This window comes from Fringilla coelebs, assembly GCF_963513975.1.
Source record: "Fringilla coelebs genome assembly, chromosome: 13".
NCBI classification, from domain to species: Eukaryota; Metazoa; Chordata; class Aves; order Passeriformes; family Fringillidae; genus Fringilla; species Fringilla coelebs.
This window is the reverse complement of record NC_140039.1, coordinates 14597362-14615425: the sequence shown is the minus strand read 5'-3', so window position 1 is coordinate 14615425 and position 18064 is coordinate 14597362. Positions and strand designations below refer to the sequence as shown.

General features: G+C 37.0%; 1 protein-coding gene across 6 annotated transcripts in view; it reads left to right on the top strand.

The window, feature by feature from the left end:
• The window catches only part of FHIT (fragile histidine triad diadenosine triphosphatase), a 516963-nt gene that overhangs the window by 104576 nt on the left and 394323 nt on the right, over positions 1-18064 (top strand). The window lies entirely within an intron of this gene.

Genomic DNA, 18064 nt, shown 5'->3' with positions numbered 1-18064 from the left:
TAGTGGCCTCTGTTTAAAACTTTTGATGCACTGTTGGCAGCTTTTCCTGGCTAGCTTTTATGTAGTGGTTATCTTCCATATGAATTTTGGGTCAAATTCTAAGTAAATTTACTTCTGTAAATCAAATACAGCTCTAATTCGTTTTGCTTGTGGAAGGACTAAGAGGATAATTTTGTCTCTTGGTTTTATTGCACATTCTGATTTTGCAATTTCATCAATGTGTATCAAAAACAACTGAGAGTGCTTGTTTTTTCATGAGGTCCAGAAATGCAATGCCATCCTTTCTGAAGACTGAAGTCTATGTTGTGTGCTAAGTGCATCAGTATTTCTGCTGGGTTTCCAGGGTGCAATCATTCCTGAGGCAGGCTTTGGCAACCACATAATTAAGACAGGACAGAGTGCATCAGTTGTTCTCTGGAAACAAGCAAGAGTTTTACACTGAATTGAGATTGAAATTATGACGGTGCATTTCAGTCAGCTCAGGCTATCCAGCTGCTATAACTACAGAAGGGAAAGGAACTCTGCACTTCTTACTGATGAAAAATAAAACTTGTTTCACTGCGATTGTATAAGAGAAGACATTGAGTAAAGACATCTCTGTAAAAGTTAGTGAGTGCTGAAAACTTTGCAGAAGGAAATAGAAAAGTGTTTACAAGAAGCATTTAAAAACTTATTAGAATGTAAAATAGTTGCAGGTCTGACAGTGGTGTGCTGACCTCTTTATTTTTTTCTTCCTTCTTTTCCCATTTATCAGATTTTCATTGTATTTTACATCTGCAGCCTTCAGAACAAATTTTGGCAAGACTATTCAGTGTCAGGCTTTCCCACCCCTCCTCAAATCTGTTTTCCCAGAGGCCCCACCCCTGCTGTTGATGGGCTCAGCCTTGGCCAGTGGTGGATCCATCCTGGAGCTGCAGGAATTGGCTCCACTCGACATGGGGGAAGCTTCTGGCAGTTCCTCACAGAAGCCACCCCTGTGGCCCCCTGCTACCAAAACCTGGCCACACAAACCCAACACAGTCACCATGAGGGTGAGGGGTTTCCTCAGGACAGAAGAAAAGCCAACTGCTATGAATTCCTGTTTCTCATACAGGGAGATGCCTTGAACATTCTATAATGAAATTTTTATATGTGAGAGAGATTGTCAACATCATCCTATATTGTTCTTTGATGTGCCCCAAAAATACTGCTGCAGAAGGTATTAAAGAATAAATCATGTGCACAGCCCCCCCCCAGCACAGTTTGTCTCTTTACTCTTAACCAGTTTGTGTCAGGGTGAATTTCTCCTTCCCTGGGCTTATTGAATTCCCCGTGGGTTTTCTGTTTGTGTCACGGGTGTGTTAGTACCTTCTTGCTCAGCATTCATCATCACACCATTTCATCATTTCTGGGGGGAAAAGTAAAGCAGTAACAATCTTGTGTCAATCTCCTCTACACAGTGGAAGCAAACCTCCTTTACCCTTTAGATGCAAAGGAATGCTTTGCACAGTGGTTGTGTTTTCGTATCACTGAGCTGGTAATTGTGTGAAAAACATTAGGTCCAAGTCTTTAAGTATCAGCTGTTGCCAGTCTCCAGAGAATTTGCTTTGACCTGTGAGTATATCAGATGTAAGAAAATCCAGAAGCGTGTGCATCTCTGTGCACATGACCCCCTAACCACACAATTGAATTAAAAATTAAAGAGCCATTTCTTTTCAGTGCTGCTGTGGTTGGTCTGTGTTCCCCTCACACTGGAATGAATATTAAGATCAATGATTTCCACTGTTTCTCACTGAAAAATCCTAAATTCTAGTTCTGGATTCAGGACTTTGGTTGTATATATTTAAATTTTAAAATTTGAATAATTAGAATTTTTTCTTCTTCCTTAAAGAAAGTTGTACCTTTCTAATTTTTAGTAATGGAGAAATGTAAATTAAACAGAGCTCACTCTTTAGTCTTTCTTCCTGGTTTTTGTTCTTGCCTTTTTATAGATAAGATCAAGGTTCCAGCCCTGCCTAAAGGGCTGCTAATCTATTTGCTCTTGATCTTTTAAACCTCTTTCCAAGAGGCCACAATACTGACTCTGAGGTTTCTGGGTTGTTCTTTTCTTTGCTTTTCAATCCCTAAAGACTACAGGGCCTCCTGCTAACACAGTTATTTTTATTTCCCGTAGTAAAAAGTGTGCTGCATTTTAACAAGAGTTCTGTTTTTAAACAAATGAAGAGGTGCCCTGAGCAGAGGCGCTTGTACAACACTGTAACCATTAAAATGGTTCTCTTCAGGCAAAGTGAGGCACAGTAAATAAGGTCCTTTCTTATCCTGACTCTGGAATCATTACAGTGGGAGGCTAATAAAGTACAGTTGTAAATTCTGAAGGAGTGTGGGCTTTGTGGGGGTGTGTGTTTGTGTTAGGACTCTCTGCTGTTTCACCTCCTGAATGTGGGCAAAGCTTTTTCCTGGCTCTCAGACACCTGACTACCTCTATCACTGAAGTGGTATTTGGCATTCTTGGGCCTCTGTTTATGAATCCATCTCTTCAGCTTTTGAAATTACATGGCAAATTCTTTTTCTTTCTTCATGCTGGAGCTGCTGCCTAGCATTACTGATTTTAGAGTTTTTTTAGTTTTGCTGAGAAATGACTTCCTTGTCTCCACATCCCAATGAAAGGAGCATAAAGAAAGAATGATTCACGCAGCATTCTCATGGAGATGCCTCTGTGCACTAGAGAAATATTTACTTTTCTCTCAAAAACCTAAGGCTGAAAGCAGTGGGTAGGTGAAAATAGAGACATGTAGATAATAAAAAAATCTGCAGTCTGCTAAGTGATGTTTTCTTGCCAGAGATTGAGTAGTGGTACTTCTGCTACCCCTGGAAGGGGTTTGGAGCCCAGAAGCTTCTCTGTTACTGCTCATCCCTGCTAGCTGAAGATGCTGGCAGTTCTGGATTGGTGGTGTAGCTGCCATACTTTATCCAGACATGGCTACATTTCTGGAATCAGAGCAATTACTCCCATGTAAGTAACCTCTAAATTGAATTTTACAGGTTGTCAAAAAGGGTTTGGTAATTTGGAGGAAATAGCCTCTATTTAAAACTTTCTTGTTGGAAGAATCCCTCTTGGGTGAAATTAGCTGCAGTTGGTATGCAGGCTAATTTTCTTTTGTGAAACTTGATTTTCCTTTTATAGTTGTTAGACTTAGCTTGGAATGCATTGACTTATACAGGTCTGTAAGAATTGCATTCACCTTTCAGCCAAACTTAATGTGGTAATGCAGGATGTGGTTAGAATGTGCTAGCAGAACGTTGCATTAAGTTCTAGTTCCAGAAGAACTTTCTCTTGGGATTCTGGGAGACCTTCAGTAGACTTTTGCTAGGCCTTGCACCAGCCCTGTAGGATATGGATATGAATTTCAGAAATTGGAGGAAGTACACTTTTACTGGTTTTCCTCCCCCTTCCCCCCTCCCCCCCCCCCCAAAAAAAAATCATACAGCTTTGATCTACATTAAGGATCAAAAAACTGCTGCATTTCACTGTTTGTCCTGAGTTGTCCTTCCCTAAAATTTTCAAAGGTTTTCTGTTTAGAGTGGTGCTTATATTTCAGATGCTATCAAAATGCATCAGAAATTTTGACACCCTTTTGAGTGTTGTCTGGAATAGGAATAGCCTCCCCCTCTTCCTTAAAAAAGAAAGGAAACCTGTGCATATGTGTATTTCTGAATAAATCAGACATACAGACATACTGTGGTAGCAGTGGCAGCTGAATTGCTCTGAAAATTTAGAGCTATGTTGTATGAATTTCAGCAGGAATCTCATCTTGAAAATGATCACTGGACACAAAAGACCACTTTTCCATGTGCTGGTTCATAGAACTCCCCAGGGGTTACTTTTTCTGGTAGTGGTTATGAGCTGTTGTACCTTGTGGTAAGCTGGTAGCTGGAAATTGATGGAATTCCAGACCATAAAGACATTTAACCATCTGCCTTGTTTGTTTACTCTTGATTTAGCTTTGCCCAGTTCAAGCTAAACAATTTTGGAATTAGGGACTGCGGAGAGAAAAAGCCAAATATTTGTTTACTTTTTGCAAATGGAAATATTGTGCTTAGTTTACTGTGAATTTAAACTTTAGTTTTCTACCTGATTGCAAATAGAAACATATGTGTGATTAGTGACAACCAGCCTTCCAACTGTCATCCTAAACTCCTTAAGTTATATTTTGAAAGTAAATGTAAATCTCTCTTTTTCTGCTTGTGATGGCAGAGTTTTTGGCACTTAGAAAAGAGGCTGCACACCAAGTTTTTAAAAAGGTACAGAGATAATGTTGATTAATGTGGGTTATTATGTAAGTACTGGATCAGAATTCATAACAGAATCAAAGGTGTAATAGAAATTAAACTTACATTTAATTTTAATTACAGATTACCTCATTTACTCAGTCCCCTACCACACTGCTCAATGATCATTATCATGACACAAAAAGCACCACAATATTTGTGAACCTGCAACAGTATGTGGAACAGAATGTGCAACAGTAAAACTCCTTAAAGGAACTAATTCCTAGTTCTGAGGGACTGGCACTCGTGTAGTCACCTTAGAGTGCCTTCTGCTGTCACTGGACAAAGCCATACAACTTTCCCAAATAAATTAATGTTGGAATTAGAGATTTCAGATCATCCTAATTTATTTGTTAAAAATTACTCTTGCTGAAAGATCCTGACCTGGGTAATTTGTTCAAATAATAAGTTTTCCTTAAGTGAAATGCACCAAACAAAACATGCACTTTATTTCTGAGCTCATATCTTTTAATTGTTGTCATTTTCCGTCAATAGAAGCTTTTATACCTTTTTGTTTCTAAATTGCAAAGCTCTGCTTGGCTTGTAGCTACTTCAGCACTCAAGACGCTCCTCAAGCTTCCCTTCAACAAGTGAGATAGATGGAGTTTTTTGCCCTTTGGCAAAGTATGTTTTCTAATTGATTTGTTGTGTTTGTGTTGCATGAATATTCTCCAGTGTATCTGCCTGATTAAAAAAGGTCTAAGTCCTTGCATGAGGCCTTATTCCAGCTCTGGCTGCACCGGTGCCAAGTGCAGAAAGTAATTTAACATCCATTTGTGTGCTTGGGACTTCCCTGTGTGCATGTCCAGGGATGAGGCTGAACCTTTGCTGCAAAGGCTCTGACATTGATACCAGTGACTCCGGAACTCTCCTAAACTCCTGATTCTCAATGTATGTTCTTGATATGCAAACATGGCAACAGACACCTGATAGCTTGATGTTTAGCACAGCCTCTGCTTCTCTTTGCTCAGATTTCTCAGTCAAATTATTTTCTTGCTGAACGTTTGTGTTCTACTCTACGTCAGAACATTCTTCAGTCTATTGTGCAAAAGCCCTATTTCAATGATTTTAATTTCCTTTTTCATACCACGAATGATGCTAGTATGGAATTAAATTCTAAATTCTGCAGTGTTCATCTAAACTCAGATTACTCTAATTTACAGTTATTTATTAGTGTCTATTAGTGATTTAAAAAAATGTTGTCTTGTGTATGTCATGTTGAATTGTTCTAGTTCTTAATGAAAGTGTCCTGTGCTGTTGTTTTTTGAAAATGTACCCTTTTGAAGGGTACCCTAATTTTGAGGGTGTACCTGTTTTTATGAGTCAAGCTTTCTAATGCATTTAAAGAAAAAAAAGGTGAATTCCAGATAGCTAACTTTATTTCCCATACATCCATCTCATATGGCATTAGTTTTGCCTTATTTTACTTGCTTATTAGTAAAGTCATACGTTAACCATTCCAGTATTTTGCCTGACTTGCCCAATTTATGGATATTGGTTTTGTTTGTTTGTTTTTTAAAGCTTAGCAATGTAATCTCTTTATGACACTCTTGTTGCTGCTTGGCTAGCTGTCTCAAAATTTTGAGGTGCAAATTATCCAGATCTATTTCATTTCAACAACTGTTAATTAACTTTCTCTCTCTAATAATTGTTGTAGAAAGCACTCACCCTGCAATGGCATCATCTCACTTTTTCCTGAAGACCCATACTTAGTGAATGCTTTTGTCTTTTTTCTGTATTATTACTTCTATTAATACTTCTGCCACAAACCATGCAGCACAGTTATATATTCTGTGTTTTTAATGAAATCTCTTAGTGTCCTCTGCTGCCCATTTTTTAATATGTTTTTTTCCTTAATCAGTTATGCAATTGCTTAGTCCTGACTCATATGTGTTGCTGGGAATGGCTTTACTTCCTTTCATTCATTATGTGCCTTTCACTGCTGATCTAAATCATGTTGGTTATTTTGATTTTTTTTTTTATCCTATATTACCTAATTTCTTTTTGAGTTAGGACTAATCATGAGCTTGGAACTTGTTCTTAAACAGTGCCGAACTTTATACAACCCAAATCACTTTTTCTCTGTTGACTTCTATAGCGAACAATTCACAAGATTTTTTAATTCACATTTCCATAATTGCAAAGTTCATTGAAGTTTGGCTTAGTTTGCTGTCACTTCACTTTGTTTGTTCTTTTGCATCGTGGGGAGTTTTATTTTGTACACCTTGATCTTACAGTTTTGAAGAAGGGGGAAGCAAAGGCAAGAAGGTTATGTCTTTGAAATGTTCTTCCAGGAAATGAGCCATCACATTACGTTCTTTTTTTTAGTCTAGGATTGGTAGAACAATCTGGAAGTCTGCAAATTTATTTGTAAGAAGACACATCTGTTAGATGAAGTGTTCAAGTGCTCTCATCAGGAATAGAGATTTTGAGGTAGAAGTTGATAGATTGAATACTGAAACAATACCATCCACAGATTGTGAATTTAAGCTTGGTAAAGACAATCACTGTGTTATTCTCCCTCCTCACTTGAATATTTGCCTGAGAAAAAACAGTTCCTTAATCATCTTGATACAAAAGGACATTTGAGGATAGCAAGTTTTTGGATTTAGAACATTATTTGAATATTTTTCTCCAATTGATACTTATAAAAGCAAAAAATGTGCTTTGGTTTGGCTTTGCTCTTGTATATGAACGCTTGTCTTCTATATAGCAACATAAAATGTGCTCACTGTAACAGTGAAAAAGTATATAAACTGCTGGAAGTTAATCAGATGACACAGAAAATTAACTTGTATCATCTTAGGGTTGCTTTTGATTGCAGAAATCACTCTTTGCCCTGAGTAGGTGGTTCAAATAAACTGTTCAAATAGACAATAAGTTAATGGAATTAATTAGAAGGGGATTAATAGTAGATGTACTTTGTTCATCAGAGAAATGTCAGAGTACTGTATATCCACCACATAAGAAATACATTTTCCAGTTTTCGTAATAGTTCATATTATTGTTTTGATATGAAATAATGGGATGAATGAAGTAATAAGAGTGGATTAGGCATACCCATTTATAATCCACTTTTTAGTCCTCTAGTTTGGGTAACTTGATGTTATTAAAGTCAGTTAAATATGGGTCAAATACAAGTCTCACATCTGGGAGATCCATACCACTCACTGATGAAATGGGCATATGGGCTATAAATTCTTTCAAACAGTAAAATAAATTATGGAAAATTTACCTAAATTAACTTTCTATAAGTGAAGGGGCACTAAACAGCTGCAGGGAAGACTGGACCTACAATATTGGTGTGATAAGTACCATTTCTGAGAAGGTCTTTTGAGTCAATTCAAGTGTTATGGTAATTTTTCCTTCCTGTGGAAAGGCTTTGGATTGTGCCTTTAGTAAATTAAACCACAATAAAATGAGAAATTAATTTAAACTGTGTTGATTCAGAAGTAATTAAATATGGCAACACATCTAGTACACTCAAGGTCTGTAAGTGAATACATATTGTACTTAGGCTGTCCTGAATGTTTACATATTAGATGTACTGCAGTATAATAGTTTTAAATGTCTTTAAATGCAAATTGTTGCTGCAGTTTGATTGCTGATTTGAGATAATACTTCACTTGTGTTTGGAAAAATTAATTCCTCTGGGGAAATCAATATTTTTCCTGTCAGATTCCATACCTTGGTTTGCTGGGGGACAGAGTGGCCTCTGGGTAAGAGCTGATTGTTCACATGCATTAGCAATATCTATTTGTAGAATAAAGGATTGCTCAGTCCAGATCCCTCTGTCATCCTGCTCTCTTCTGTCTCTTTCCTGAACACCCTGCACTGGGGTGGGTCAATTCTACACTCTGAACTTGAGAAAGTAAAAGCTCTGCCTCCTGCTGCCGTGGCTTGTTTCCTCTGCAGCAGTAATGTTTGACTGCGTGTGTGTTCAGTAGGGATGGGCAATACCAGTGTGTGGGAAGGACAAAGGGCATTTGAAATACCTGGAGGAATGTGCTTAGTCAGGTTCCTCTCCAACTCCAAAAAAATGACAAGCCATGCAATGGAAGCACCTTGTTTTCCTTTGCTGTTCACTAGGTGTAGGCATATATGTATGTGTGCAGCAAATGTGCCTGAAAAAAATGACACGCTACTGGTAGGCTCTGATTTGTCTTCAGAATTCTCCCATGAGTATGATGCTCTGAAGAAAACATCACACATATTTCTTCTCTCTATAAATACTTTTGTTTCCAATTTAGCAAGCCGTTCTCTACATGTAGAAATTGCAGGATAAAAAAATTACCCAGCCCAGTAAGCAAAGTCACTTATCCACCTGAGTAGGCACAAGGTAGGCAAAAGCAGGATCCCTCCTTCCAGAAGGTGAATCTCCTACAAAATGGGGTTACTGCGCTGTTTACCCCATGCACAGAACTACAGGTGTTCACCAGGGGGGGAACCCCACACTGCTTTGGGTTTGAAATCTCATTTCAAGGGATGCAATTGCTTCAGGGACTTGTGAGATCCTGTGACTTCATCTGAGATTCTTCATCCCAAATTGCTAATTCTACAGAGTAGCTGTTATCAGGAATGCAGTGAGCTCCCAAAGCTCCCTTGCCTGCCTTAAAGTGCAAATGTCCAGGGCACAGACGCAAACTGAGAGGCTGCACCTGAGCAAATTTAGACCTGCAGTATCCTGTGCTGTGCATTCTGAAGAGATGGAAATCAAAGTCCTTTGTAAAACTAATAATTTTGAATAAAATATTCAGCTGTAGGAATATGGATTAGCCATTGCCATGGTAACCTGTACACATTCTTCAGTTAAACATTGAATTACAGAGTATTTGTCCTACACCTTAAAAGAGCAAGGCCCAACATTTCATTCTTTAAGGTTAACACAGGTGAGTCACAGTTTGGAATATCTATGTGGAACTGGAACAGTTGCTTTGGACTGTTGAATTTCTCTTTCCATCTAACAAGTTGGAGGGGGTAATACGCATCTAACATAAGAACCTGTTGCCCCATGAGGCTTATGATGTTTTTGGTGGAAACCTAAGGATTGTTTTCTTTAGTGTTCATTCATGATCTACATTTTTTCCCCCTCCATATTGAAGAATATTGTTTCTGGGGTTGGTTGTGGAATATCCATCCCTGGAGATTCAGCAGGCCAAAGCCATGGTTCAAATGATCAAGTGTTTGCCGCAGTCCCACTGTTGTCCTGAGGTGGAAGCTGACACTTGTAGATTTCCCTTCCAGCAACATTTTCTAGACAGTATAGGAGCACTAATAGAATGAGCTACTCCTTCTCTTTTCACCTTCAGTTTTCTGATCTTCTGATGCTGGGGGAGGAGGAAAATGCACAGTTTAGCTGGTTACATTGCTGTCAGAGAAAACAACTAAGTCATGTTTGAAGGCAAGGAGTTTTGTTTATTACTTTATTTTGGCCAATTTATCTCTTTAATTTTTTTTTTTAAAGTGATTAATGATGAATGTTTTTGATTTCATACCACTTTGTCATTGTGGTAAAACACAAATTTGCTAGCAGGCAATGACATCTGTGTTTGATATTTTCAGGTTGTTACAAGTCATACCCTTGAAATGCATGAAGATTTCCATAGTGATTTTCTAGCAGTGTTTCTGTGCTTGTGTATTTGTTTCTGTTTACGGAAATTTGTTTTCTTGGCAATTAAGTATTTCAATAGAGAGAAAAAGTGAGAAAGCTTTCTTTGGAATTATTTTTCCCTTTCTCCCGAAAAGCTCATGAAGTGAGAAATGTATGTCCATTTTATTAGTTGTGTGATTGAATTAGAGGTAGTTTGTTCTTTTCTTTTTTTCCTTCTCCTTTTGCTAGGAAATTTTAGATAATTTAAAAGATTTCTAGCTTCTGGATAACTTTTTAACATTTCAAGAAGCCAGAATACTTCAGTACCTTCTCGCAGATTTTAAATAAACCTTTTCTAGATTAGTGAAAGAAAATTGCAAAATTTCCAGAGAAATCCCTTGCTAAGTATCACATCTGTCAATTCATGTCAAGCTGGAGTAATTTTCATCAGCTTCAATCAGCAGTTTTTTTCAAAAAACAAATGTAGTATTTGCTAAAGACAAATACAATTATTTTAGGGCATATGTCAAACTTTGATCAAGTACCAAATATTTTGCTGTTGAAACTGTAATTTCCCAACTTAGATCAACAATGAACTAGTTAAATAAAAAGCTAAAAAAAATTCTGAAATTATGCTCAACGGTGTGAACATCTCTGGAGACCTTCTGTAAGCAAAGTGAAACAGAAATCACTACCCTTGCAAGTACTGATAACACACAGAGATGTTTGTCTTCATCACTAGCTGAGAATGTGGCACATCACTATGTAAATTTGATTTGAGTCCTAATTAAATATTTAAAAGATGTTGGCTTTCTGTTGCCTTTTTGAGAAGATGGCATATTCTAGATAGAAAACCTTCTGGTTTCTTATTCCTGTATATTTGTTATACTATGAAAGATTTGTTCACAAAGTAAAATGAATTTTGTGTTGATTTGAACAAAAAATGTCTGTTAATTACTCTCTGAAGACAGATATTTTAGCTGGAATATAACAGGTTTTACTCCTCTTGGGGATGTTTAAGAGCACTGATCATACATAAATGATATTAATGAAATGGGAGTACTGTTTTCTTAAGGGTTTCTGCAAGTAGTCTCTGGGAAATCTACTTGATTTTTTTCATATTATTTTGTATTAACAAAATTAGTTTGAGATTGAATACATTATGCTGTTTTAATACTTGAGTTCTAGAAAACTTTTTGTGCTGCAGGGTCTGGGTCTGGTCCTCTATTTTGGGTTGTAACTCTTCTGGATTTTAAGAAGCAACTTAGATGTCAGCAGAATGAAGTCAGGCCTGGAGTCTGCTGCCTTGGTCAGGTGGCCGAGCTGTTTGTGTAGGGCTCTGTCTGGGAGGGCTGTGCACCATCACCTGCTTCTGTAAGTGCAGAGGGGATTTATTTTTGGAGGAGGAAGAAGGCACTGGAGAGCATTTTGTGGAGATTCTATTATTCTGTCATTCCCAAGTGCAGTTCTAACTTAATTTCTGCCTGATTTACTTCCACAGGAACTAGCAAGGGGAACATGTCAGCTGCTGTTGTTGTTGAGAATTAAAATTTAATGCCTTGGATTAAAATTAAAAGGACAGTGCCCTGATGTGTTTTCCCTTCCCAAGTTTCTTATGGCAGTGCACAGTAAGTGTGAACAGAAGTAACATTGGAACATTCCAAGCAACTGAAGAGGAAATTCAGTGGAAGCCCTGCTGAATTTACCAAGCCTAGGCAAGAGTGGTATTTTATTTTTCTAATGAATTTTTTTTAAACCAAGATTTTTCATCACCACTTGTGCATGGAAATCAGAGATTCACAATGAGATTATAATTAATTCTTTTTTATATAAATGTTACATGTCTAAACTTCATGAAGAGCTCATTATTAAGAATGCAAAAGCAAGTGGGTACAAGAAGAGAGTGTTAAGACTGGAATTGCAATAGAAATTCGACTTCTGTTATGCATCTACTTTCTGATAAAGTAATCAGAATTATCTATAGCACGTAATATTTTCCAGAAAACTTCTTTCTTGCTCAGTGCACAAGATGGACAGTGCTCAATTAATGAGCAGCTATTTGAGATGTTGTTTTATCCTCAGTGTTTGATATGTGGCCCTAAGCCTTATTTCCAGCACATTGTTCAGACCCTGCTCAGGCGTCAGAATTATTAATTTCCTCATAGGCTTTTCTGTGCTGCTCATCACTACTGTATCCAAGTGCTACACAGGTTTTAAATTAAATTTATCTCCACAAAGCCCCAGTGAGGGATGTGGTATTATCTCTGTTTTACAGATGGGGAGCTGACAGAGATTAAGGTCAGAAAAATTCACCAAATTTGGATGTACATTTTAGAACATACGATTGGATTTTAGTGCCCTTCAGATCATGCAGGATGTTCTGTGTGCAGAAAACACCACTTGCTGCTCAACATCAGGTGTGTTCTTCTTGTTGCTGGATAACTTCCCCAGCAGCTCAAGGCTGCAAACTGAACATTTACATGGCACTACTTAGCACTAAAGAAAGCTTTGTATTTGATATCTTGGGCAGTATCACACAGGCACTCAGAGCTTTCTCTGAAACAGGCAGAACTTCAGTGAATCACCTGCAGAAATGAGGCACTGGGGCTTGCTGAAAACTCTGATATGACCTTATTATTAAAGCCTGTTCCTTAATGCTTGCTTGTAAATTGGTTTTACACAAGCTATCTGAATTCTCATCCTTGTCAATTTGGTTATTTGATTTTTGCAATGGAGAAAGATTAATTTGGAATATTGGAATTTGTGATCCAGTTAATTTGGGGAATGAATATTAATTGAGAAACCATATTGCCTCAAAGATGGTACTGTCTTCTCTGTGGTAAACATGAAGAGGATCTTTCCAAACGAACTTTCATTTCTTTTCATTGTATATTCAGACTTCTTACCTCTGTGAAGATATTCTACATACCAGAAGATTTGTGAGCAAGTCTAGCAAAATACTGTTTCTCTATTTGGGAAAATTTTAATTGGTGATTTTTATGTGTTGTGTCCACATTTTGTATACTGAGTACATTTACATGATTTTCCTTGCATTCATTTTCTCCACTGGCAGTTTGTTCTATGCTAGTTTTTGTTTTAGGCCTGCTGAATGCTTATAGAGTATCATAGAGAATTCAAGATAAGCCCTTAGTTCTTCACAGCTCTTTAAAAGCGGCAGCATAGATTTGTACCACGGCTAAACACAGTGATTTGTGAGTCTTTCTGTTAATTTTTGAGAATTTTGGTGGCATAAATTTGACCAGTGAAAAAAGATTTCCCTGTATCATTTTGTACTCCTTAAAGTCTATCTCTGCTTTGTTTTCTTATCTGTTAGATTAATATTTCTTTAAATTTTCCTAAAGCTCTTTGAAATCTTCAGCTGATGATGATTAGAGAAGTGAAATGTTTCTTACACTCAAGAAAGGTACCAGGATAGTGGCTGGTATGATAGAATTATGTAGATAGTTAGAGAACCACTTTCTTTAAACACCTTTTTAATGTTAACCTACAAATCATCTTATTCGACTACATTCCTCATGCCAAGTTCATATCTTTTGTGGAACTGGGAGGCCTACCCTGTGTGAATGGAGTTGGAGAGTTTTCTCCTAGCTATGAAATGCACTCAGGGAAGCCAAAACGTCTCTTATAACAACACAAGAAAATTAATTTTTCAGTAGTTTCAAAGTCTCTTTTGTTTACAGTTGTATTCATTTCCAGACTGCCGAGAGCCAGCTATTCCCAGAGCTTTATGGTATTGCTGTGGCATTACTTACAGAACAACTGCTTGCTATTGAGGAAAAAATGAAAGTTAGTGAGAACTTTGCTTGACTAAGTACAATTTCCTACTGGGCAGCTTGGGTAGTACATGTGTATTGTGCATAAAATCACCTTTTAAATAATAAATTGCATCCATTATTTAAGAAGTGCAATGGTAGCCCAAAGTTTTCATTGGAAATAAACCATTTATGCCTACCTTTTATAAAATGTGCTAGTACTGGGGCAGTCAGGGCTCTGGGTGCAGACTGAGCTGGCAGCCCAATTTATGAGTTACCTGTCCCGGGAAGTCGGAGGAATTCAGAAATAAATCAGAGTTTCAGCTTTGACAAATTCTTGGAGCTACAGAGGGGTCCCTGGTTGAGATCTCTGCCAGTTTGCCATACTTCAGCCTAAACATTTATCCTGCAGATTGCAGATTAAGATTTAATCATGTCTATAGATTTCTAATTACTCATGAGTATCTTATTAGAAACTCTGGCTGGCAAGGAGCTCCAAAGACCTTTCAGTAAATCGTACAAAAAATTTGTTCCCCAATTAGTTGCAGAACAGTCATCTGGCACCCAATTCTTGTTTAAAATGTTAGCAAGTTTACAGAAAAATAAGAACATAATACTCTCAACTATTCCAATCTACCATGTGACCATAAATGTTTTTTAGTCTTGAAAAGTTAAAAGCAGGAACACTAAAACATTTTTTGTTGATGCCTGAAGTGATACAGCGTAGGAAAGCGAGCCAGAAATACAGCAGAAACATACAAAACTGTTTGCTTGGTTTATGGCTTGATTATGTGACTCATGCAGTTCTCTATGGTGAGTCTAGGTTAAAAAATAATCATATAGATTGTTTTCTAAAAGGAAAAAACACGAAGAATCTTATGGTAATTACAGATAGATGAAGATGCATATTTTTCAGGACATTTGGCAATCATGAAACAAAAAGCAACCATGATGTACAGATATAGTAAAATGTGTAATTATTACATGAATAAGAAAATTTAAATAATACATTTTAAAAAATAATGAGCACTTAAAAAATTCCTATGTTTATGTAATTTTTTAAAAGCATTTCCAATTCTTTTACCAAGGTTGATGCAGGCTAGCATATTGAAAATAGGTTTAGGCTCTTTATCACATTTGGGTTTGTTTTCTCTGTATTTCTGCTTCTAGTATTACAGTAGATGCTTCATTACATCAGTGATTTTGAAATTTGACTTTAAGAATATTCACAAGATCATCTTTGTCTTCTCTCACTTCTGTAAATCAATCGAAGGAGGTGCTGGACTTGTCTTACAGCCTGATTCTGAAAGAAACCTAGTGAAGCCAAAAAAACTGTTCAATAGATTTTAGTGGTTAATTTGCTAAGAGCATCTGTCTAGTGGGAAAAGATTCCTGAAGAGCAACTTGAGGTGAAAATGTAACCCCAAACTTCTCAGGCTTAGTGTCCTACTGGAATAAATCTAATGTCTGTATGTATTACATAACAGGAACTGCAAACCAATTTCAGCAGAAAATATCTTATGAAAAGATGTCATATTCAGTAAATAGCTGTATTTTAATATAACTGTGTTTTCTGCTACCAGATATGAAACTTAATATCACAAAAATATCATGTAAGACTGCCTGTATTTGCCTACATTTTTTTGAGTCATAGTGTTCAAGATTAATCTAACCAAAAATCTTTAAGTAGGTTCCTGTCATGCTTTAATATTGGTTTGACAGGGAGTGTTCCTTTTTCAAAATTTGCTTATTCTTTCAGTTGATTTGCAACCCAGCTATCGTCCAACATTACCAACCAGCAAGGATCCTCATAGTACTCTGTACAAAAATCAGAAACATCTGATTTCTGCCACAGGTTTCTTTGAGAATGATAGGGAAGTGACCAGAAAGCAGGAATGGTATTTGCCATTTTCCAAACATATGGTCAAGAGAAAGCATTTGAGGAAAATCAGAGGGAAAACCTGTGCAGAAAGTTAAACCTAGAAAAGTGCTCTTTGCCTGCAGTCCACAATTTGACTGGTGTAAATGAACCAGAAATAGTAAGAACATGTCACACCAGATTGCATTTTTCCAGTGAGTATAATATTAACTTTTAAAAAAATAACTCAAATTTCAGCATTGGAGCAGCACTTCTTTTTTTTTTTTTTTTTTTATACATTAGATATGTATGTGTAACATGGTAGTTCTGTAATTAGCCTGTACAGCCCTAACAGTTCACTTTTTGGCCAGTGGCCCTGACCTGCTTTGCGTGGTGGGAGCCTCTTTTTCCTCCCTGCTGCTCCCCAGGGGGCAGCCTGGGGACACTCAGGGCTGTGGCTCTCATTCTATGGTGGACAAAAGGAGGTAGGGGAAAGATGTGGACATAAATCCTTTGAAATGATGCTTCATTAATTCCAGTGTTCGTGGAACAATCTGGTTTAAGTGGTTTCATTTGGGAGAGCAAGCACATATATAAATTGATGAGATGAGAACTAATGGGATTTGTCTTAAAGATTCCAACATCTAGAAATAAACATAAATGAACTGTACATAAATGTGAAGGACCCACTATCTAGTCTTATTAGCTATATATAAATATAAATATGACAATAAATTTTCATTAAATGTCTATTTTCATTTGTATGCTTGAGGAATTGTTAGACTAAATATGGTGTCTGCATTTTCCTCTGAATGTTTGTGTTACATTTATTAATTCAGCAAGCTGAAATGCTTGCAGAGATACTCAGGTCTCACAGGAATTGCTCTAAATATAATAAATTCAAATTCATAGTATTACCAAATAGCCATGGTCTAATAATAATAAGTTTGCATTCAGAATGAAATTCTGGGCAAAAGGACGAAAGAATAAAATACAAGAAATAAATCTTTAAAGGTGTTTACTGATTCAGGAGAGCTTTTGGAAGTGATGTAGCTGGTTTTTCAGTGAAGAAATTATAAAATTCTGGACTGTATCTGGGAACTCATCATACAACATTTCTGGCTCATACCGCATTTCTTTTTGCCTGGACTTGTGCTAGCCAGGAGTTGTGTGGAGCAGCCTTTTGCCATAGCACACCCTGTGTTCTCAGCCTCTCTCTTTCTGATTGTGCTTTGGTTTACACCACCATAAAGATTTGGGAAGAGCCATTACTCTCTTCTCCCAATGGACTTCTTTACTCCTTGAATCTTTTCACTTAACTCCCTGCAGCTCTCTTTGCCCCATCTCTGCTGTCCAACACTATAGATATCCAAATTGCATTCACTCAGAGGAAGTAGGAAGCCACTTCAAGGGAAGGCTTAGTCTTGGTGTGTATTTCTAAAGCCTGTAAAGTGACTTTATGTTTTGCAGTATATGTAATAATAATAATAATAAACAGCTTTTTCATCACTCCCCATTTTTAAAGCCACCTTTTTTTCTACTGAAGTGTTCAGCAAAAGAACATTTCTAGTTGTTCCATCATGTCAGCTCTCTTAGTCTGTACTTTCAAAAGGAATGAGCTTCCTCCCCCATCCCTCCTTTTGCTGGGGTAGAGTTTCCCTTACATTAATGTATCTCAAGAGATGTCACAATTTTTTATTGCTCCTCTACCATGTAATGTAGCCCTAGGTAGCCACACTAGGAAAAAGGATTTTCACGGTATAATTTCTGCCATTTAATGCCTACTGTAAAGCATTTTCTTAATTTTTTTCCTTTTCTGCCTTTCACCTCTCTGTTTTAAAAAAATGGTATGATTGATATTAATATTTTTCCCTAATAAAAATGTATTTTCCCTTGATCTTAGTGTTGGTAATACATTATTCAGTGTTCCTTCTTAATAAAAGCCATTGGTTGTTCCATTACTCACAGCAGTTATTACAACACTAAAGGTCTCGTTCATCAGAATGACTTGCAGAGGCAAAATCAAACCCCTGAGTTCTCCATGCATCAGGATAATAGCTGTGGTACATGCAAGTTGCTAAAAAATGAAATTTAATGCGCGTTTCTTTGTTTTGTTTTGCCTTTTTTTTTCTTTCCCCCTCCCCTCTCTCTCGAAGATTAACACTAAAGAAGGATCTGTGAACATAATTTATTTTATTGGATATGCATGGTTTTGTATGTGTTTATGCATGGTTTTATATGTATTTTGTTCTTTTGGTAGAAGTTGTTGAGAATGAATGGTTGATTTTGATTGATTTTATCCTGTTTCACAAAACATCCTCCTTAAAATCAATGACATAGTCCATGGATTTTGAGTTGTTCATAATTATCAGACTTGTCTTTGAATTCCTGCTGAATTTTTGTTGGATAATGATAGAAGGAGGTATAATCTTAGATAACCTCTGCTAATGGGAGGAAGAATGGGCACAATTTTTGAGCAGAGAAGTTTGGTAGAAGCTCTAGATCAAGTCTTGGGACTGGAATTCTGTTTGAAAG